Raw genomic sequence first — 24896 nt, 5'->3', positions numbered from 1 at the left:
CGTATACACTATGGGTCCAAATATGTTAGTAAAATCAGATCTTCCCCAGTCCTTCAAAATCTGCTAAGGTGTTATATTACTATATGGGACTATTAACTTCCTGCTTGATCACAGGTCATAATCAATGGTAAACAGTTCTGTACTCCGCTTTTCCTCATTCAGAAGGGGGTGCCTGGATACGACTGATGTAAATGTAGCTGAACCATTCCAGACAAATAGTGGTAATGTACTGATTGCCAATCGTTTAATAGGTAGCATACTATTTTAATTTAATTGGAATGTTTTATCACATATCTAAATAACCCAAAATTGTTGGAAATATATATTTCAAAATAATTTGGGTAAATAATCATAAAGCATATATTTTTCTATATATTTGTAGTTTGTCCTTTTTTCCTGATAGAGGGTAGACCTCTTGCCTACCTGACATGTCATTTTCGTTTGAGAATATTTACTAAAATTTTAGTTCAAAGCCTAACCTTGTCTACGAACTTTGAATGTTGTGGAAGCATCCTTACTCTCAGTTTGATAGAATGTTTCTGTCACGGAATGGTGTAAATGTTAATTAAATACATGTACTCGGGTTTCGTTTCTTTTCGCTGTACAACGATACCCGAGGGTAATTATAACATGGTCTATGTATTTCGAAATCGTGAGTACGATTCGTCCTAAGCCACACGTGCAAGGTGCTTTCGATACAGCAAACGAAAATTCTAAAGGTATAAATACGTTATTGCATGTAAAGGACCTTTACAATACTAATGGTTTTGTCAGCAAGCGGCCTGCTAAAAGGATTCGCACGTCTACAGCTGTAGGGGTAGGTAATTTTTCGGTCTTAAGTGATAACTAGTGTATTACCATATTTACCTTTGCATGTTTGGTATATAGTTTTCTTTATATAGCATAATGCGTGCATTTTTTTATTCTTGTTGCGACGTAGTACAGGATTTATGTTGGTAATGTAAAGCTACATTATTTTTATAATGAATTCTTTACTATTGTCTTATCGAGCAGGGTTAGGTTACTATTGAACCTGTTTTGTAATTGCCATAATAATATAATCTTTATAACTTACCATGTATAACGTCCTTACGTTATGTCTGTATCAAGTGTAGTACACTGTATCGGGTATATTTTCAGCTGTTTTTGATGGTAGGAATATCCGGGGTGTCCGGTGTTGTCTGAGAGTAGAAATATCCGGGGTGTCCGGTGTTGTCAGGGTGTAGAAACGTCCGTGTGTCCGGAGCGTTTAAGGTGCCGGAGCGTCTAATGTCTAGCGTCCGGAGTGTCCAGAGTGACTAAGGTGACCCAGCTGTAGAGCCGTCAAAGGACCAGGGGGTCCGGAGGGTCTAATATTTCAAGTGTCCGGAGGGTCTAATGTTCAAGTGATCATAGTATTCCGAGGGTCCGGAGTCTATCAGTTGTGAAATTGATTCGGAGGAGCTGTGGAGCGGATATGGTGCACGGGTGACGGAGTGCATCTCCACACATGTATTTTTGGCTGTATGCTAATTTTGGGTTAGTAAGACCCAGTGTATTATTCAGGACTGGAAGGATAGATTGTATATCCGTCCTTGTGTTTAGTGACATAATTTCGCTACCTGAGCGAATACATTTTTTTTACTATGTGTAAAGACTTGCATCGTTTACTATTTGAGTGAACTATATTCATCTTTCCATTATTGAATCATTTGTGAAATCATTTATCCTGTGTTTTAGGGTTACTGAACTAATTTATTTGTATTTTTTTGTTCCATCTTTGAAACTGTGCATTTTTTATGTTAAATAGATCCAATATTTGGATTATAAATACGCACACATCTTCATAATCCACTACTCATATAAATCGCCACATTAAACCATATATATGTGTCGTCAAAACGTGTTCTGTTGTTAATCCGAAATATCCCACCCGGTTATCTTGTTACAGTTTCGTAGGAAAGCACTCACTTTATGCTAATGTCAGAAGAATCAGTGGCGTCGTTGGTTAAGTGGGTATTTGTACATATAGCTAAATCTTGGTTTATGATCACTCTGAAGGGAATTATAGATTTAAATTATTACATTGGAATTGCTAAGTGCTTCTATACTATTTGGAGCAAAAACACAATTTTGGTAAATATGGGATAAGTGTGGACTCATTCAAAAGAGGGGACATGCCCAGTGCAAAGCATCAATATTTGCTTGTTTTAATTTCACCATTGACACATTATTGTCTGGCATGGTTAGGGTTAGGGTAACCTGTATACGTTCGGTTGTAAGTTTGAAGCTATACCAGTCGAGATAACTAATCTCCCTGCAAGACATGAGAAAGAGCCATTTTACTTGTCGATATCTAACAATAATAGTTTAGGACCTTTTGCTTCCATCTATGTGTAGTCACTTCATTTATATATAGCTTAGTTGTGCTGAGACTAAATACAGGTAAATATTCTTTTTTTTTTTTTAAGGACGAGAGTCAAAATTGTTCCATGCACATGTTATTAGAAGAATGTGCGAATGGTGCATGTCAATCAGAAATAAACATATTATAACGCACACTTAAAATAAGCCACGTTCTGAGGGGATAAACCCCTTCCCTTTTCCAATATTTCGCCTTGTAAATGAACATAATTCTGTAATAATTACCCGTTTTACCTTGGTTTACCTATTTAAACTTCCTTATACAACCAACATATCACTCAGGTTCATATTTGGTAGATTATGCATCTCCGCGCTCTGGTGATTTTAGTGCTATGTTTCAATTGACCACCTATTCATTGATAAGAGCTGAAAGGAATGACAGCTGATCGCAATGCACTGGAACTTCCTGATAACATAATGAGGTTTAGATAGTTGATTATTTATTTGACACTTTTGCTTGAGTGTGTATCAAATATCGATGTGGTACATTATTGGGACTAGTAACTTATTTGGGTTTCGATTCTGTGTTTTCTATGCAGAACACATAAACCTTCCTTCGTCATAATCTCAGTAACAGTTTGTAGAAGCTGATATATAATCTTTCCGAACAGCGATTCTTCGTCCTCGTTGGGTTTCGTTTGAAAACAACTTTGACTCGTCCGAGTTGCACTTAATTGCCACAAATGTGAACAAGGTAAGCATTATTGTAATGAATCGCATAACACTACATAAGATTGTCACACACACACACATACACAAACACACATATATATATATAGTGTAGATCAAATATAATAAAAACAATCGCGTCATTGAGAGAGTGATCGATTCTAACTATTTAAAGATGGTGTTCGTTGTGGAAAGCTATTGTGAAGAGACTAGTCATCCTAGCAACTCTGAGTGTTTTCAGAGACGATAATATTGAATGTGTGATGAAACTACTACTTTGAGAGGGTGTTCATGATGATAAAAGTGGATGCGTGATGAAGCTATTATTTGATAGTTTTCATGCAGATAATATTGAATGTGTGATGACGTTACTACTTTGAGAGTGTTTTCAGGGACGCCAGTATTGAATGTCTGATGAAGCTACTACTTTGAGAGTGTTTCAGTGTTCTGCTGCTACGCGTTTGTCAAGTTTCTAGCAAACCCACTGGTCAGATCATTGCCAGTCTGATTTAGTAACTACACAACCCAAACATGTTATATGTGTGTTTGCGCTTTTCACACTTTTATTTTTATTTTAAAGAAGCTTTAACAATTTGAGTCATATCGCTAATATGCATATAGTAATGTGTAGAACTGGGGCATCATATGATTTTATCCGGAAATAGTATGTACATAAGTAGTGAATGGGACCACCCTAGCGTCAAAGGGACTTTAACATGCAAAAGCGGATCATGCACTCTGGAGTCAAGGGAAATTGAACATGGGAGATGGACATAACACAGACAAGAGACAAGAGACTAACACTGATACCACATTTAAACAAAATAATTTTTAGGGTTAGGCAAGAAAGTCATTTCTTTTCAAGTTCAATGAGGGGCCCTGAAAAGGGTCTTTGGCTTTATGTTAACATCCTTCCGTTAACACAGAGGACATGGCAATGGTCTTCTTCTTTGCCTCAAAGTTTGTCTGACTTCTGGTCAGTAGATCACTCTTTAAACAGCCTTGTCCTGACATACATGGGTAAGTCCGTACGGAACAGCATTGAAGATACGGGAATAGAACATTCTACGTCGGTCCACATGCTGCAGGACGTGAAAAAATATTCTGGGACCGAACACGCTAGCCAATTTTGCCCGATGGATCTTACAGCCGATCGACGAGACGTGGAGCCAAGAGGACATCGAACGTTACGGAGATTGTCATCGTCATACCACGGTGATGGCCCACAATTTCTCCGAATACGATGGACAGTTTTTTTTTATAGATAATATACGGAACAACGCACCGAACGTCCTAACGACACTTTGTACGGAGCCAAAATCATTTCCATGCAAGTGGGAGAAGTACAGTTTAAAGATTCGATGAGTTACTTGGCCATGTCTTTGAGTCGAATGCCTAAAACCTTTGGAATGATAGAAATGGCTAATGGTTATTTTCCTCACTTATTCAATACCGAAGCCATTCAACATGCTGTTCTACCCCGTTTGCCTCAGGCTAAAGACTACGACCCGAACAACATGCGTACCGCTGAACGAAAAGCTTTCTACGCTTGGTACCAGACCCATTCCTCTGACCCTTTCGACTTTCAGGAAGAAATGTTAAAGTATTGACGTTCCGACGTGGACATTTTACGGCGTTGCTGTGGAAAATTTCGAGAACTGTTCATGGAACACGTAGGGGTCGATCCGTTGAAAGAAGTGTGCACCATTGCCAAAGCCTGTTCCTTAGTGGACATACAAAGATTCATGCCTTAAAAATCCCTGGCTGCCTTCAGTCCTCAAACAACCAGCTTTGTCAAACGTCTATATTTGGTCAAAGCCCTACGCTGGTTGCATTACTTGTGCGAAAAGGAAGACAAATGGATTCAGCATACCTGCAACGAATGGGGCGGAGAGACCGTCGGAACTTATTCGGTGGATGGCTGGGACTTAGAAAACCCCAAGATCGTGTACGAGTTAACGGTTGCTTATTTCAAGGATGTCCCGTTTGTTACCCTGAAAATGGCACTAAGAATCAGTTTTTACAACGGACCTTGGAAGACTTGTACCAGGCCACTTCTCGGCGACGATTGAAGTTAGAACAACAAGGATACCAAGTAGTGGAAATATAGGAACACGAGTACCATCAACGTTTGAAAACAGATCCCGAGTTTAAACGCATCGTAGAAAGTTACATGTTGATGGAATCCCTGAACCCGAGTGACATTTTGTACGGAGGAAGGACAAATGCCACTTGTTTGCTGTTCCACACTGACGAAGAGAAAGGAGCAGAAATTAAATACTTGGACGTGTGCTCGCTGTATCCCTACGTGTTGACTAAGTGTCACTTTACTGTAGGGCACCCACAATTGCTTACACAACACATCGACCTAGACCCCATTCGACATTACGAACGCTTGATTAAATGTAAAGTCTTGCCTCCCACTGACTTGTACCATCCCGTGTTACCTCACTATTGTCAAGGCAAACTGATGTTTCCCTTGTGCCGTACTTGTGCCAAGACCAGCCTTGTTAGCACACCCAGGCAAAACGAGCCTTGACGGGGACGTGGGTTAGCGTGGAATTGTTTAAAGTTCTGGACATAGGATACCAACTGCTAGAAGTGTACGAAATTTACCACTTTTACAAAACACAACAGTGCTACAATGGCGACCCAAATCAAAAAGTCATTTTCGCGGACTACATGAATGCCTTTTTAAAACTGAAACAAGAAGCCAGTGGCTATCCGTCCTGGTGTCACACTCCCGAAGACCAAAATACATTCAAAGATAAATACTGGGAACAAGAAGGCATCACTTTAGACCATATCGAGAAAAACGATGGCAGGCGATCGTTTGTCAAAGTGATGTTAAATTGTTTGTAGGGCAAAATGGCAAAACGACCGTGTTTACCCACGACGGAATATTTGACAGAACCTTCCCGCTACTTCCAGATGATTCACGAAAAAACCAAATACATGAAACACGTGGACGTCGTTCGTGAGGATTTGATTTTAATCAATTACGAAGAAGATCTGGAGTTTTTACAAGCCGACGAATTTGGAAAAGTCATCATTGTGGCTTACGTGACAGCCCATTCTCGCTTAAAATTGTACAAAGCTTTAGAACTGTTAGGGGATCGCGTCCTGTATTTTGACACGGACAGTTGCATTTACATTGATCGCCCGGACCAATATCACCCTCACATCGAAGGAGACCGTTTAGGAGCCCGGACAGACTAGCACTCCGACGAGAAGATTTTAAGTTTTGCTGGTGGCGGTCATACAAATTACGGCTTCGAATCCTGGGACAAATAAGGAAAAGTGCACACGGAGTGCAAAGTAAAAGGATTGACTCTCAATTATCGCACAAGTCGAGTGGTAAATTTTGGAGAATTTCATCCCGTCTCCTCTTTGACGGATTCAGCTCCCATCGAGTTTGATATCAAAGGTCAGCCCGAAGATTACATTGATCTGAATAGCGGTTACCTGTACTTGAAAGTAAAAGTGACCAAAACGGACAACACTAATACAGGAGCCGATGCTAGAGAGCTCCTGTCAACAATTTCATGCATTCCTTGTTCAGCGTAGTGGACTTGTACTTGAATAACAAACTGGTCAGGAGTAGCATGGATACTTACCCTTATCGAGCGTACCTGGAAAATATATTTAGCGTACGGAAAAGAAGCCAAGAATATTCATCTGGATGCCTGCGTGGTATGGAAACCTGACACAGCGGGTGAAAACACGTTTAGCGACACAGTCCTCAAAGCAGATGACGATCCTCACAATGTGAGCTTTAATGACCGTCTTAAAAACGTCTGCAAGGGCGTAGTTTAAAACTGTTGGATGTTTGCATTTGAACATGTGGTTACAATAAACGTATTTGCTGAACGGAGTGGTTATCCGCCTAAGACTGAATCGTAGCAGTGCTGCTTTCCATTTGATGGCCAACGCTGACGAATACAAAACTATAACCCAAGTAGCCAGGCTCTACCTGCGTCGTGTGAAGTGTTATCTAAAGTGGGAAATGACATCAGTCACACTTTGAGAAGAACGACCGACAAGTATCTAATACGAAGATTGGAAGTGAAAACGTTCACTATTCCTGCTGAACAGCGATCCATGATCGAAGATCATTTGTTCCAAGGACAATTACCAAAACGTCTGATCCTTGGCATCGTCAAGAATTCAGCCTTCAATGGACTTCACAACGAAAACCCTTTCCAGTTTCAACATTACAACGTAGCAAAATCGAAGTCAGTCGCGATGGCGAGACACTGTGTACCCGACCCTTCGAGTCTAAGTTTGACAGGAATTATTTGAAATTATGCTTTTACCTGTACGAAGCCACCGGACAGTTAGGGACCAACACCAGTGACGGCATTACGTACGAGGATTATGCATGAGGCTATGCGTTGTGGGCTTTTGATTTCACTCCAGATCAAGGCAGCGACGAGGGACATTTCCTTTCCACCCTATAAAATCCGGTCAGATTCGTATGGAACTTCAGTTTGCGAAACCAATACCGCCAGATAACAATGAACGTCATCCTGTATGCAGAAAAGTAATACGATAGAAATCAACAGTTTGAGAGAAGTCATTCTAGACTATTAGAAGCCATGGAAGACTGTTATTCCTCTTTATCTAGTGGAGAAACTTTAGACATGGAATGTGAAAAGACCGTGAAAGGAGAATACCAAGACAAAAACGAAGAAGTCATAATGATGAAGTCCAGATGGCCGGAAAAAGAAGTACATTTAGTAAACTGTTTTGCTACACTCATGTCAGAAACAAATAAGTAATTGATCAAGAAAGATTGCTATGGATGTCGAAACGATCATCCCAGTCAAATTCAACACGATACATGTCTGATGCTGAGTCAAGAAGAAAAATTGGACAAGTACCTGGAAAAGCTTGGAGTCTCATCTCGGAAGAAGACTTGTATCGTCAGTGGTATAAAGGCTTGCATGAACATTCTTGTCCTCCATTAACACCTCTGGAGATCCGTCGCATCGAAACTCTCTTGGACCAGTGTACGAAGTCGGAGCAAATACCCGTTTACTTGTCAGACATTTTCCAAGAGAAAGTCCGGATTGAATTGATCACTTATCATTACCTGTGAAGGAAAAAAAACAAAAAAAAAACACCGAAAAATGGATACCTGGGAACTTTATTACCTTTTGAACCACAGTTCAAACACTGCTTCTTGGAATCCTGTCGTGTGTGCAAAAGATGAAATTCCTCATCGCTAACCTCAAGACCATCAAGCCTGTCATCAACACGGACGACAGTCACCTCCCAGGAACCCACTGGGTAGCTATCTGCTTTCCTCAAGAAGGATGTGTGGAGTATTTCGATTCGTATGGATTGCCTCCTTTGGAATACGATATCATTGACTTTATGAGAAGAAATGCTCAGACAATACGATTCAATAATGTGAAATTCCATGGCACAGATTCATTGCTGTGTGGACAATATTGTGCGTATTTTCAACATTATGGCAGTCTGGGATATTCTTTAGAACAGTTAGTGACTTATTTTGTTTGTCATTATTCTAGAAACGACAGGAAAGTAGATGGTTGTTTTTATGACCATTATGATTATCTTTTGTTTTCAGCTAGGAAACGTAGTGTGCATCAATGGCCCAATGACATCCAACAGCGGAAATCTCAATTTCATTCACAACATTGTCAACCATGTCCAAAATTGATAGTTAGTTGAACAACAAATATGTGTTAGTTGATTAAATGGTTAATGTCAAAAAGATTGTTGATTTTTAGTGGTAAGTTATTTGAATAAAACTGTTGTGTTTTGAAAAAGATGCATTTTTGGTTTGTTTATTGCCATAGGAATCATGACCCATGCTCCTTGATTTTCTCCTATCTCTCCCATTATACTAATTTAGCATTCCGAAGTATAACCGTGTAGGAATGTTTTCATTCGCGTCCGCGCTTTTACCATAAAAATCGGGGCAGTCTCCAGTCTGATCAGCCATTACTGACTCATCCTCCGACGAAGATGTGCTGAAGACTAGCCAAGCTGAACGAAGCCTACGTGAATTTGCAAAGGGTCATGACAAGTCTGATACCGAGACCTGAAGAGATTGACAATATTAGAAAGTTGAAAGTCGCTGAAGACCTGATAGAAGGGCTCTTCAGAGAGGAAATCAAGAAGAAACAAGACTTCAGAATCAGCAAAGAGAGCAGCGACATCAATAGCAGCAGGAACAATATAGAGGTTTTGTTTTCCTTCACGTCCATGCTTTAGATATATATACGGAAAAGCTCGTCAGTCTGGCTACTCCTGTTGATTAGTTAATAGCACCAAAAAAAAAAAGAGTAGCTGACCAGCGAAAATTTTGGACCTCCAGATGCACCTGGAATATTCCAGGCGCATCCTGGATGTACTGGCAGCGGAGTCCATAGTAGAGAAAGCCAAAACGGAAGAGGAGGAGAAGGAAAAGAAGAAGAACGAAGAGGACAAAAAGAAGAGAGAGATCAGGTGTCACCCAATGATGAGACCTACATATAAGGTGAAGCCTATGATTAGGGCACCTCCACAGCCAGTAGCTGCACCACAGGCACAGACACAACCTCTTCCACCGGTACAAAGGCCAGTAGAGGTACGTTTGGAAAGTACAACGAGGCCTCAACCACAACAACATCCACGCATCCGGCACAGACAGAGGGAAGTCTTCAGGGTCCCAGAGAGTGAAGACTGGAATTCTGAAGCAAGTCAACCTCCCTCAGCACTCCCAAGGAGAATAATTAATTGGGAATGGGATTGGTATCGACGTTGTGTCTGTGGTGCCAGACACAGAAGGTGCAACCATTAGCCAGGTATCTCTGGAGTTCCAGAAAAACAGCACTTTTCAGGGCTAAACAAAACTCTAGAAAAGAGAAACTATTTAATTTGTCAATCGTATGAGTGTGGATTAGTTTGATTATAAACACTCACTCCTTTACTAATGATATTAAGTGTGTATTTGTATGTGTGTCTGTGTGTGTTTGTGATTGTAAGCGCTCATGTACGTTTGTGTGGATAGAATAATTTTAGGGTTTGTAAACACATACGTACGTTTGTGTGGATAGTAGATTATTGGGGTTTGTTTCTGCTTCTCGGCGTGTGAGGATAGTATAGTTTGTTTTGATTTTGCTACTTTGTGTGTGAGGATTGTAGATTATGGTTGTGTTTTTTTTTGTCTCATTACGTTTGTGTGGATAATGTATTATTAGGGTTTGTAAACACACACTTACGTTTGTGTGGATAGTAGATTATTGGATTTGTTTCTGCTTCTCGACGTGTGAAAATATTATAGTTTCGGTTTAATTTTGCTTTTTCGCGTGTGAGGATAGTAGATTATGGTTATGTTTTTTGTTGTTGCTCCTCCCAGTTTGTGGATAGTAGATTTGGGGTTTGATTTTCTTATCCCCGTGTGTGGATAGTAGATTATGGAATTTGTTTCTGCTTCTCCCCGTGTGTGGATTATATAGTTTCGGTTTGATTTTGCTCATTCGCGTGTGTGGATAGTATATCATGGTCATGTTTTTGCTGCTTCCCGTGTGTGGATTGTATATTTTGGTTGTAATTTTTGCTGCTTTCAGTGTGTGGATAGTATATTTTGGTCTGGTTTTGCTTCTCCCCGTGTGTGGATAGTTATTATGCGGTTTGTTTCTGCTTCTCTTCTTGTGTGGATAGTATAGTGTTGGTTTGCTTTTGCTCCTTCGCATGTGTGGATAGCATATTATGGTTATGTTTTTGATGTTTGGCGTCTGTGGATAGTTTGAGTTTGCTTCTCCCCGTGTGTGGGCAGTATATTATGGGGTTTGTTTCTGCTTCTTCGTGTGTGGATAGTAGATTATGGTTATGTTGCTTTGTTTTGTTTTGTCTCATTACGTTCGTGTGGATAGAAGATAATATGAAAAGAGATGTTTTCCTTCACGTCCGTACTTTACAGATAAAAACTCAGAGAGTTCGTCGTTCGCGCCATTCTACGGAATAAGCGAAAAGAACATGAACATACAACTGTTCAGCACACTAAAGGACTGTTGGTACTGGAGAGTGGATGGGACATACGTAGTGGAAATGCTATCCAGTTACAAAAGATTTTGTGACCAGACAAGTGACCAGTCTCAAATTAGCCGTGGATTTTCGACAGGGCATGATAGAAGAGGAAGTACAAAAATTAAGAAGATTTATTAACCCTCCCTATGTGAGAGTAGGTAGCTTGAAGGAAGCCCTGGATAATGTCACGAGAGTCAGATGCTTCCTAGAAGATATCATGGAATGGAGTGAGTGGTCATTTGTGAAGTGGGGATTAGACCAAATCATAAAGGCCGAGGAACTGATGAGAACAGTGCTGACCCAAGAGGTAACGAAGATAAAAGAAAAGTGGTCAAAAGAAAGGAAAGAAAAAGAGAATAGAAAGACAAAAGAAAACTTTGAGAAACTGAATAAGAACTGGATAAGGATGCAGAAGAAATTCAGAGCCATAGGCCATCCTGACTGAATAGTAGAGTCGGAGATAAAGAAGAAAGTAATATTAGGAAATATTAAAAGATGGCTGAAGAACTGGAGAAAGAAGAAGAAGAAGCAGAAAAACCTAAAGACCCTTTTCAGGGCCCCTCAATTGACTTTCTTGCCTACCACCCCCCCAATTTTTCTTTTGAAAATGTTGTATCAGTTTTTTGTCTCTTGTATGTGTTATCTCCATCTCCCATGCTCAATTTCCCTTGACGCTCTACAGGCCCAGGGTGCATTTTTTAACGTACTTGGCGCTATATAGGCCCAAGGGGTCTTGTCATGCTAATTCCCATTGACGCTATAAATTTTGATGCCATAGTGCCGCGACACCTTTTACACTGGATTTTCAATTGACGCTAATCGTACCCACTACACTACTAAGAGGACTGAATTTCAAATTGCAACTGGCCGAATTTTATGTTTATCATGCAAATAGTTTTTTATCAACCTCAATGTAAAATCTTAACGCTTCTGGAACGTATTTATTTATTGCATGCGGTTTATAGTGTGGTTTACCAGTCATTCTTTTTGAACGCCTGTGATACACCTTTATTAGGCTGTATGAAATATAAAAATATTTGGCTGGTGTCCCACAGACATTTCCTATTGCAATTTGGTGTTTATAAAAATGTTTATGTCAAATCATATTCATGAAGAACTGACGTACGATGCAAAGAGGACCAGACCAGTAAAATAAAATTTTCAGAGTTAATTTTTAGATTGAGATTTGTTATCTCCCAGATGAAAAATCTTTCAGAATTAAACGTCCAATGTGATTCTTTGTCTCAAAAGTGAGGGGAACTTGTACAGATCTATTGAATGATTGCTGACGTCATTTCTTTTCTCGCTTGCCGAATAAATATACATTTTTTAAGAATGAATAACTTGGATAATAAATTAGAAGAAACATAGTGCCGATAGGGTGATAACGGCAGTTAACTCGAGTTCCGACGTTCTCAACTGAACATTCGTTGCACAGCAACAACTATTCTGCCCGACTTAAAAGGCTAACGAAAAATACTTGTTACCCAGCAATTTCAGACCAGTGACGGGCTGCTTAACGTAACCTAGTTGAGTTTGGAAGGCTGATTATTGTAACTATGATCTGACTCTTTGGTGTGGATTTGAAAGCATATATTTCTGACATACGTAGATCTAGAGGAAAGTAGCGGTTAATATGGTTTCCTTTGCACAGACGCAGTCATCCAGAATGCATCGATTATGCTCAATATAGGTTTCATCATGAGTACTCAGAAATTTTGATTTATTAAATTTTAATATCATGTTTTTAAAAAAATCTTTTTACTACGGAAACGGAATTAGTACTGATGTGTAAAGTTATCACAGGTGCGATGAGTCAAAAACTGTCACAAGTACAGCCGAGGAAACAGGATATAGGCTATCTGTAAAATTTCATGATATAAACAAACGCCAACGATTCCAATTTGTAAAGCGTTAGTCTTTAAATCAGTGAAAATGAGACACATACGATTAGGTGAAATATATTTATGTTCATATTTTAAGGTAAATGTATGGTCTGAAATAAATCATTCGTATACTTTATTAAGTTATCGAAGCATTAGTTGTAGCCATTTTTATTGAGACTGAATGCCTGTAATTATTCATCATTTTGAGGGCATGGCTGTCTTAAAGTAGCTCCCTTCACATGTGTGGACTTATGTACTATGGAACATACAAGTCTGACTAAATATATTATGACAGTTCGAAAAAAGCCTTCCACTGATATGACACAATCATTCAATTCCAAATATAATTCACTGGGGTAACGAACAAAATTTGTTTCCAAATTATCTATGTTCACTTATTTAAATTCCAGATAGAACAAAAATAAATAGACGTTCACATTTGCTAGCTAAAGTATTTGCACCCTCTGGTAATTTCTATAGCCTACCAATTTATAATGATGTATGTACTAGGTGACTACAACTAGAATGAAAAGCCTTTTCTCTCGATATATCGGAATTATCTCTGAGTATATGAAGATTTTCGTATGGCCTATTTTAATCAATATTGCGGTTGAACGCGTATCCTTTGCATCAGATTTGATCGGGCAAATTATTTGGTCTAGTAATTTAGATAGGTTGTCTATATTCTCTATGAACTAGCAGTGTGGCAATATTATTCCATGAATTTTTTGTCGGAGTAGATTCTCTTTCTCTGCTGATTTTCACACGAAAAAAGCTTTGACTGATCTGAGGTGCATTTAATTGCAAAGATTATGAGAAAGGTAAATAGGAACCACATAATCGCAGAGTACCATGCAACTAACAGTGCAATGTATATTAATTGAACACAATAATTGCCGATGACAGGAGTAAGCAACCTCGTCTTTACTTGGATTCAAAAGGTGCGCCTACGTTTTTCATGCATGCATGCATGTATTCATCCCTCCTCCATCCTTCCCTCCCTCCTACCTCTCCCTCCATTCATCCATTCATCCATTAATGCATGCATACATACATACATACATACATACATACATACATACATAAAAGGATTCAACGGATAAGTTAAACTGAGTTTCACCAAGTTTTCACGGCCTTTCTGGATTTCACTATTTTATTATTCGGGTGGTCTAGGGAGAGTATACAATCTCCTTACCTTGGGATTAACAGGTAATACAAAGATTTGTGCATTGTAAATATCATATCAAAGTGTTCAGCTGTTTGGTGTTCGTTGTGCTTCGTGTATAACCTCCCGCTGGATAATTGTTTGTCTAACGAATCTATGTAGTTCAGTCTATTCATTGAAGCAAATCATAACGCCACTGTTGACTCAAGGTCATTCCTCCGCCTATATTAATGCATTTGCAATTATTATTACATGCACTCAGAATGGTCATTCCTTGGCCTCTTTCAGTGCAGTTGCTATGTTTCTATGTTTAATCTTTCGTGTGCACTCAAAATGGTCCTTCCCACATGTCTTTTATTAAATATGATGTGGTTTATAATTATATGCACTCAAAATGGATTTACCTTGGCCTTTTTTTAGTGCAATTGCTGTATTTGGTCATTACAATCATTCAGAATGGTCCGTTAATCGCCACTTTTAATACATTTGCAGTTTTGGATGATTACATGCACTCAAAACGTGCCCACCTTTTCATCCTTTAGTGAATTTGTTGTGCTTAATCATAACAGGAACTCAAAATGGCCCTTCCTTTGCCACTTTTAATACATTTGCTGTGTTTTTAATCATTAAATGCACTCAAAACATTCTGTCCTTTGCATCCTTTAATGAATGTATTGTGTTTCATTATGTGTTTAATTCTGACATTCACTCAAAACTTTCCTTCCTTTGGCTCTTTTAATGCAATTTCTGTGTTGAATCATTGCCTTTACTCTAGATGATCTTTGGTCACCATCTATAACGCATTTGATGTTGTCAAGTGTAGGTACCTAAGGCAATGAAAACATATATTCAGAATCAAGCTCGAACAAAGCAGAATTCAACTAATAGTTGCAGATCTTTAGAAAGTATGCACTCTGAATTTTAGATGTTTGTATTCACATATGTTTATGATTGCATTGTTTTGTTTCTGTAGCCAAAGAAGACTCATCGACAATAAAGCAAGAGGAATTTCTCGAATAGAATATTGAAAGTTGCGAAATAACGGTATTACTGATAACCAAGAGGACTCTATCCAGCACACATTTGTGTTCCACCAATCCATTCATTCATTACATAAGCAAGGTTAGGCCTTGAAATGGAAACTCTTAATGTGTTCCACCAATCGGTTCATGGATTTGATAACCGACTCAACCCGATGAAAGTGAAACTGAAATTGTGATGCACAAATCAATTCATACGTAATATAAGCAAGGCGACTATAAGATACGGAAACGTGTGTTCCACCGATCGATTCATCCTTTTGTAATCAAGACTACATCACAGAACTTAAATTTAGATCGTGCCGCTCCCCACCCCCAGTAAATTTATTCATCTCATAAGCCGAACATGGAAATAAGACGTGTTCGGTTCGTGTGTTTTACTTTATATGTCCTTTTAAAAGCTATTGAAGCTAATGTAACTTGTACTGTTGATGATACGTCCTATCTCTGCAAAAATATAGCCAACACGAACGATTTTCCACATGTCTTGCCTTCGAATATACGGAAGGTTACGCTGATTGGAACAGATGTATTGAATGGATACTTCCCGATTGCACTTTTCAACAATCAAACATGGGCAAATGTATCAGAGCTTTCTATTCTTCAATTCGTTGGTGTCAACTTTGTTCCACGTGGTTTTCTTGACGGATTAGAACATTTACAGGTTCTGTCCATTTCTTCATGTACTGAACTCAGCTACATTGATCCAGATGTATTTCTTAATACGCCTGACCTTCAGGCACTGTATTTGGATGAGAACCCTTTTCTTGAAATATCTAGTGTAGAAGCGGCGTTGACTGGCAAACTGAATAAACTCAAATACCTATCTTTGATTGCAATCCAAACTAGAACTCATCACTTTATCCTTGGAGTAAATTTTTCAAAGGCTCTTCAAGAGAAGACGCTTTCATATCTTGATATGAGTAGAGCCAACATACTTTCTATAGAACCTGCTTTATTTGACGATTTTATTTTAAACATAAGATACATAAACTTTTCTTATTCTTCATTAGTTGTGCTAGGGTTGAACCACATGATATCTGAACCGCCGTCTAGTTTGGAACTGGTAGATATTAGTGGGTGTCGTACTGTGATAGAAGACAATAACTATAATAAAATTATAGAATTTACATGTGACGTCCCTCCTAGACTAAAATATCTGTATTTAAAGAATATCGTGGATGTAAGTGCTGGCTTGACATTGAAATCAACTTATAATGTTCACCAATGTGAGAATAAAGAGTTTACTTTGCTAGATTTCAGCAATAATCAGATAACTATCTTAAATGTCACGATCTACGGAGAATTATATTTCCATGCATTTCAGATACTGGACCTAAATAGTAACAATATGGAATACATATCGCCATCTTTTTTAGGTAACATTCCGTCTTTAAAGATTCTTGACTTGTCCAAAAACCAGTTGCATAAGATGCAGAATATGGACGATTTTGTCAATATATTCTCTCGAAACAGGGAACTTGAGATACTATTCTTACGTAGCAACTCCCTTAGTGTAGTACCAGCAAACATATTTTCATCAAATATCAAGCTACGCCTCATTGATTTGAGTGACAATGAACTCACACACTTGAATATCGAGTGGTACACAATGAAGACTTTAAAAATGATTGACTTAAGAAAGAATCTGCTGAAATGTTTGCCAAGTTCCTTCGGAGAACAACTAGATAATATATTTAGGTACCAACCAACCCCAGACAAACATGAGACCTCCAGGACGAACATTTTGTTTCTTGAGTTTCTCGATAGGCATGATTTAGCAGAGAGGTACAGATATGGATACAATGCAGGAAATAATGAACAGTTCACTGACAGATCGGACATTATTCCACAATACTTAACCATCAAAATTTCCGAGAATCCAGTCATGTGTGATTGTGATACACTGGACTTTTTACAATGGATTTTGACTACAAATATCAGCATTGTTAACAGGACAGCAATGATATGCAAATATGGCAATAATGAAATCGTATTGAATTACAAAAGCTTTCAAACTGTCAGACATAATTGCAGGCTCCCGGTCATTATTGGCACTGCAATTGCATTATCTGTGGTAATTATTTTAGGTGTTTCCATAATTGCCATTGCACGTCGTCATAGGTACAACATGGCACGCAGACATAAAGACATATGGAATCTGAAAAGAACAATTGTGAAGGGCGCTAAAAAAATTCAAATTTGTTGTATTTCTAGTTTACTGTACCATAGACCATGATATCGTCGAGGAAAAGATCCGGCCCTCGTTAAATAAATACCTAAAGAAAACGATTAAAACCAACAAGGATCTTGTGTGCACTGGAGCTGATTCCTTTGTTCCTGGTATGCGTATCATTGACGAAATACACCGATGTGTCGACGAAAGTCTAGTAGTAGTCCCTGTAATCACACCAGCATTTCTCCAGTCTCAGTGGAGCCAGGAAGAATGTGCTGTTGCCATTGCCAAACACAAACAAGTTGTGCTTCTAATTAAGCAACACACAGACACATCTATGGCAATTACGACCATCAAACATCTAATTGCACGATACACCAGAGCCACCTGGACGATTAACGAAGGCCATTTAATAATTCATCCCTCTTGGAATACAGTTTGCAAGGGAGTAATTAACTTAGCTGCTGATACTCTTCGTAATTACAGGAAACAAACCGATCATGTCTCTAATGATTCACTGCCATTGTTAGAAGAAAGAGTACGATGCAGTTAATTAGAACATGTCCGCCTACATTTTTTTTGCAGAAGTTTAGTTTTAATGATAGTCAGTAATCCTTGATGCAACATCCACACACATATACACACAGACACACAGACACACACACACACACACACATAAACACAGATACCGTAAATTTACTTTTTTCGTGTCCCTGTATTTTACTAGCTGATTATTATTACCCATTACTAGCTAATTACCCTGGATAAATACACGTGATAGTAGTTTGCTTAGATACGTGTAAACATACTTTTCTATTATTGCTTTCATAGTAGATCGACTACATTGCCCATCCATTTCATGTGCTTTATGCATAACATGCGGTTCAAAGTTGATTTCTAAGTTTGCAGTCCTCTCACAATCTCCGCCTCTCGCAGTCTCTGTTTTTGTCTTGGGTGTGTGCGAGCGTTTGCAGTGTATTGAGGTATGATTGATCGTCTCTTTGCATAGTTGATATATTTATTTGTATTGTAATAGTCGCGTATGATAATATATTTTGTCTTTCTGTATTAGTGCTTTTTAAAGAAGATCTTTAAAGATAAGTCGTTCCTGAGAATAATCGACCCTTTACTCGAGCTTATGACATTAGATCGTTCTTAAAAATAACCCAAGCACGATTTCTCCAGTGTTTATTTGTAGATTATAATCGATGATATTGTTCATCTATGTCAAAGAACTGTTTGCGCTCAGAGTTGCATGAGACGACTTGATCTCTGGATCATTCTCACAACTCTAATAACTTTTCAGCTTCTTGATAGTAATTGTTTGCTCTGATTGATAACCAAACGCTAAGTTCGTACAAAGTCCATATTTGAAGGTGCAAGAAATCCATTTTCCATAACACGTACGTTATCAAATTACTGTTCTTTAAACTAGTAGGTAACTGGTATCAATCAAACGTTTAAAAAGGTATAAACAAATATTTTTGGAGTTCTTTTTCAAGACAATTAATTTGTAAGTGCGAACCTGGTCAGATTACCAGTGCAGGTACAATAATATAATTTCGTAACGTCTAGCAAATCAGCTACAGAGATTAATCAGACAATATGCAGTGACTGCTTGAAAAATACGCATATCTTCGTAACATATGTAGGCAAAATTGTGAAATATTTAGAGTAAAATCTGTTATTGTATGAATTCCTATTCTATCGATTTCGTCGCGATTTCAAGCCGATTTCGTGGAATGTGTTCTGTGGATTGCGTAGATCCGGATCACATATAGCTCAGTATGCGCAACACCAGATTAAATTTCCACATTCGCATACACACACAAATAGACACATACACAACACACGCATAGACACACACACAATAAAACACACACACACACAGATATATATATATATATATATATATATATATATATATATATATATATATATATATATATATACAACGATTTACGCTCGCGTAAGGACATTTATGGGATGTGTGATTGGGTCTACAATTTCCCGCCAGATTTGTCTGGTAACGCGCTGTCAAAGGTCAATATATTTAAAGCTTTTTATCACGTGTTCTGCCTAGCCAATCGCAATACTCTCGCTCCGGCAACGTGCGGAGGGATTCTCTCTGATACGGACTGCGGCTTCAGTTGAGCCAATTTCCTTATAGGGTCCGGACATGTTTCCTTTGTTCTGTAAAATTTTTCCAAACCTCCACCCCATCATACCTCCTTGTATATAATTGTTATATGCTATATTGTTGTTGATGAAGTTTGTTTATTATTGTCGTTTTTATATTAATTTTTTTATTTTGTTGTTATATTTTACTTTCTCCATTTATTCGGTTTTTAGGCGGTTGCGTCCGCAGTAACCTCCTACAAGGTTATACGGCTTCTACAGTATCGTTGTATTATAATACCCTCGTCTCAGTGTTCCATGTGTTAGCACCTTTACTTGATATGTTTTGTTCAAAGTTACATTGCTGTAAATACATAGTTAAGGAGGAGTCTGCTCAGTACATAACATTCATGTTTACGGCGGTTGCAGCCTCAAAAAATGTCTGTATTATATGCTATGTCTCATTGTTTAATTTCTTAGCACGTTTACGCTATAGACTTTGTCCACATAGTTAGGTTATGCTGTAGATACATAGCAAATACTTGGTTCACTAAGATCATTTATGTTCAATACAAAGTCACGAAAGTGGCCAGCATCAAACGCAACGTTTGTCTTTGTTTTAATTATGTACCCATATAGTTTGACTTTGTAATATTTGCACGACTGACCTAGGGTATTCTGTCATTTCACTCTCTATCTTCCTCTTTACTCTATCGATGTCGGAAAGAGTAGGATGGTGCAGGTACATTTCATTTTACAATCTCGTCAAACAAGTTAATAATACAAACCATCGTTCTCATTCACTTTCGTTCTGACAATAACTTGCACCCCTCTTCTACAAGTGCACACACACACAAACACAGATATATATATATATATATATATATATATATATATATATATATATATGCATGTGTGTGTGTGCGTATGTCTGTGTGTGTATGTGTGAATGTGTGTTTAGATTTGTGTGTGTTTGTGTCTAGCATACCGTTAGGAATGGTATATTCTCAGAACGAATCATGAAAAAGTCACACAATTGTCACGTGGGTATCGGCAAGGAAGATTTCCTGATACTATGTGATATGCCTTTCTACTGATCTACGTTGTTGCCAGATTCAATTTCTGTCTCTGACGTTCGCGTCTGTCCTATCTGGGTAGAGAACCTTTGCAATAATCTTGCAAACGCCAGTTTCAAAGCAGTTATACACACACACACACACACACACACACACACACACACACACACATATATATATATATATATATATATATATATATATATATATATATATATATATATATAAATTTGAACTGAAATGAAGATGTTGGCCACTATACGGGTCAATTATACTGTGTAACTCATTTGTGTTAATGTGCGCGGTAACGCAATTCTTCCTTAGTTGGGTGTAAACTATTTCATGTCCCGAAGAATGTATTGAGCCAACACAACAAAACTATATCTTACACCGATGCCTCTGGTAACATATCTTTACCTGCAGACAGCCCCAGTTATTGTATTTATCTCCACTGAAAAATAGACGTGCCCTATAAGATGAATATGACTTTGCTAACGCCGTACAATGAAGCTTCATGTTTTCAATGAAAACAAATACAATGAACGTGAACGTTTCTTAACGCTCGCTTTAATAACCGATGTGTGGTCTATGAAAGTGATATGAAATGTCTTTTGTGACAATTTTAGAAGCAGCAAGGAGAAGGTTGCTGATTCATTTTCTGGAAAAACAGTGTGATGATCGTTCGAGAGAAATTTTTCAAACATTTTTCATGCTTATTTTTATATCCCACATCTATGCTGAAAAACATTTCGATTTGTCTTTCTTCGTGTGTAGGTATTTGCAATCGCACAATTCTGATCAAAGATAAATATCACCGCAATAAAACTCATGTTCATTCATTTGGAAGTCAGGAAGGGAATTCTGAAAATCTATGTACAAATAGTCCGCAACCCATTCTTATGTGGAAATATACAGTCATCTATCCATGTTCCAATGCATAAGCAAAATAAAAAAACATATTAAAATATTAATGTAACTTATATTTAGATGGGGGATCTCATGCATATGAAGTGTACAAAGTGAGCTGTTAATCTAACTGCATATAGTGTCATATAGTTATAATCTAGCTGTTTTTAGCGTCATACAGTATTAACGTAAATACGTGAATTGAATGTCACACAGTTATAATCTAAGTGCTTTTAGATAGTGTCATACATTATGAATCTGGCTGTTTTTAGTGTCATACAGTATGAATCTAACTGCTTTTAGCGTCATGCAGTATTAAGGTAAATGCGTGAATTGAATGATTTTAGTTAGTGTCATGCAGTATTAATCTAACTGATATAGTTAGTAGAGTATGGTATTAATTAAACTGTAACGAGTTACATAGACTATAATGGTAATTGGTCTTTTGAGTGTCATACAGTATCAGTCTAATAGCTTGCAGTTAGTGGCATACCGTGTAAATGTAACTACATGTAATGAATGGCGTACAACATTAGCCAACCTGTTTGTACTGAGTGGTGAACTGTATTAGTCTATATGCTTGTGGTGAGTGTCATAGAGTATTAATCAAACTGATTATGATTCGAGACAAACATTATCAATCTAACGTCTTATATTGCTAGACGGACATAATCAGTCTAACGTTTTCTATTGCTTGACGTACATTATCAATCTATCGTCTTATATTGCTTGACATACATTATCGATCTAACGTCTTATAGTGCTAGACGTACATTATCAATCTAATGTCTTATAGTAATAGACGTACATTATGAATATAACGTCTTATAGTGCTAGACGTACAAGATCAGTCTAAAGTCTTATAGTGCTAGACGTACATTATCAATCTAATGTCTTAAAGTGATAGACATACATTATGAATATAACGTCTTATAGTGCTAGACGTACAAGATCAGTCTAAAGTCTTATATTGCTAGACGTACGTTATTAATCTAACGTCTTATAGTGCTAGACGTACATTATCAATCTAACGTCTTATATTGCTTGACGTACATTATCGATCGAACGTCTTATAGTGCTAGACGTACATTATCAATCGTCTTATATTGCTTAACGTACATTATCAATCTAACGTCTTATATTTCTTGACGTACATTATCGATCGAACTTGTTATAGTGCTTGACGTACATTATCAATCTAACGTCTTATATTGCTAGACGTACATTATCAATCTAACGTCTTATATTGCTTGACGTACATTATCGATCGAACGTCTTATAGTGCTAGACGTATATTATCAATCTAACGTCTTATAGTGCTAGACGTACATTATCAATATAACGTCTTATATTGCTAGAGTACATTATCAGTCTAACGTCTTATAGTGGTTTACGTGCATTATTAATCTAACATCTTATAGTGCTATACGTACATTATCAATCTAACGTCTTATATTGGTAGACGTACATTATTAATCTAACGTCTTATATTATTAAATACATTATCGATCGAAAGTCTTATAGTGCTATACGTACAGTATTAATCTAACGTCTTATTTGGCTAGTTCTACAGAATTAATCTATCTGCTTATATTCAGTGTGCACACTATTAAGGTAGCTGCCTCATAAAGCAATAATCGAACAGCTTGTAGCGAGTGGGAAAAAAATTAGTCTATATATCTGTAATTAGTTTCATTCAGTATGAATCGAACAGCCTGTAATTAGTGGGATACTGTATTCATCTACGTGTTTGTGGCGAGTCAAATACAGTATTCATCTAACTGTTTGTGGCGAGTGACATTCAGTATTCATCTAACTGTTTGTGGCGAGTCAAATACAGTATTCATCTAACTGTTTGTGGCGAGTGACATCCTGTATTCATCTAACTGTTTGTGGCGAGTGACATCCAGCATTCATCTAACTGTTTGTGGCGAGTCAAATACAGTATTCATCTAACTGTTTGTGGCGAGTGACATCCAGTATTCATCTAACTGTCTGTGGCGAGTGACATCCATTATTCATCCATCTGTTTGTGGCGAGTCAAATACAGTCTTCATCTAACTGTTTGTGGCGAGTGACATCCATTATTCATCCAACTGTTTGTGGCGAGTGACATCCAGTATTCATCTAACTCTTTGTGGCGAGTGACACAGTATTTATCCAACTGTTTGTATCGAATGATGTACAAAATTAATCAAAGTGTTTTAAATGACTCTCACATAGTATTAATTTAACAGCATTAATCAAACTCTATCGAGTGACGTATATTAATAATATAACTCTAGGTAAGACACGTACATAATTATGGTAACTCTTTCTTATAACGGATACATTTTTAAATCCATTAAACAGTTAGAATTTCCAGCTAGATATTATTGTTGAAAAAGGGTTACTTTTTCACACAATGCGGAATATATTATTCAAATTACGCAAGTTTACTACCAGAAACAGTCTCTTGCAAGCTAAGGAAGATCATAAACGCGTATTGTACAAACAAGAGTTTATTTATTCGCGATCAGCAAGAAGACTAAAAAGTAAAGATTAATTAAACAGGCGGACAATAAGTCATTAACAAAGAAGTTTGTAGCAAAAAATGTCCCTCGCAATGACAAAAGATGAAGATGGAATCATTCATGAACATATAATGTTTGAGATTTTGAAATACACAAAGTCTCTTAAATCTAAAAGACGTGAAAGCCACATTACATTAAAAAATAAAGTTGTATTGGTCACAAGACGGTAAGAAAAAGGGTGAAAATGATGGAAACCATGTCTGTATTTCAAACAAACCCGTCTCTTCATTATGCCACCAAACTATCTTCTAATCCATCTGAACCGTCATATGCTGCTGTCTTTAAGCTCAAACGCCATAAATGTTATCAGCTCAGAAACCGATCTTCATGCCACCTTTGTCATACAAATCCGTCTGCACTTATAAACAGAACAAATGAATGATGAAAATATTGTAAAATCTTGCGCTTACTTCACTTCCATGGTAATCAAACTTTCCAAAAAAATGCTTGACCTTTGCGAATTCGAAAAGTATTCCATAAAACATCTTGTCTCTCAGTGGATCTGTGTGCAGACGGGTATTCGAAAAGTATTCCATAAAACATCTTGTCTCTCAGTCGATCTGTGTGCAGACGGGTATTCGAATAGTATTCCATAAAACATCTTGTCTCTCAGTCGATCTGTGTGCAGACGGGTATTCGAAAAGTATTCCATAAAACATCTTCTCTCTCAGTGGATCTGTGTGCAGACGGGTATTCGAAAAGTATTCCATAAAACATCTTGTCTCTCTGTGTGCAGACGGGTCAAATCTCGAAGACAAATTCGGTGCTGCTAGTAGAATATTTCATGGCAGCAGTTTGAGCACGTTACGGTATAAAAAAAAAAAACTCCTGTTTAACTGCA

General features: G+C 37.7%; 1 pseudogene across 1 annotated transcript; it reads left to right on the top strand.

Annotated features, from left to right (window-relative positions):
* The first annotated feature begins 2391 nt into the window (after window positions 1-2391).
* On the top strand, window positions 2392-20105 carry LOC149774729 (toll-like receptor 4; annotated as a pseudogene). The gene is made up of 2 exons (XR_016416732.1): window positions 2392-3097; window positions 15140-20105. The product of XR_016416732.1 is annotated as a toll-like receptor 4 (transcript).
* The last annotated feature ends 4791 nt before the right edge of the window (window positions 20106-24896 follow it).

The sequence above is a fragment of the Sinohyriopsis cumingii genome, unplaced genomic scaffold (assembly GCF_028554795.1).
Source record: "Sinohyriopsis cumingii isolate HCF-2022 unplaced genomic scaffold, ASM2855479v2 utg000160l, whole genome shotgun sequence".
Lineage (NCBI taxonomy): Eukaryota > Metazoa > Mollusca > Bivalvia > Unionida > Unionidae > Sinohyriopsis > Sinohyriopsis cumingii.
Note: the sequence above shows the minus strand (reverse complement) of the source record. Positions and strands in the feature narration are given on the sequence as shown.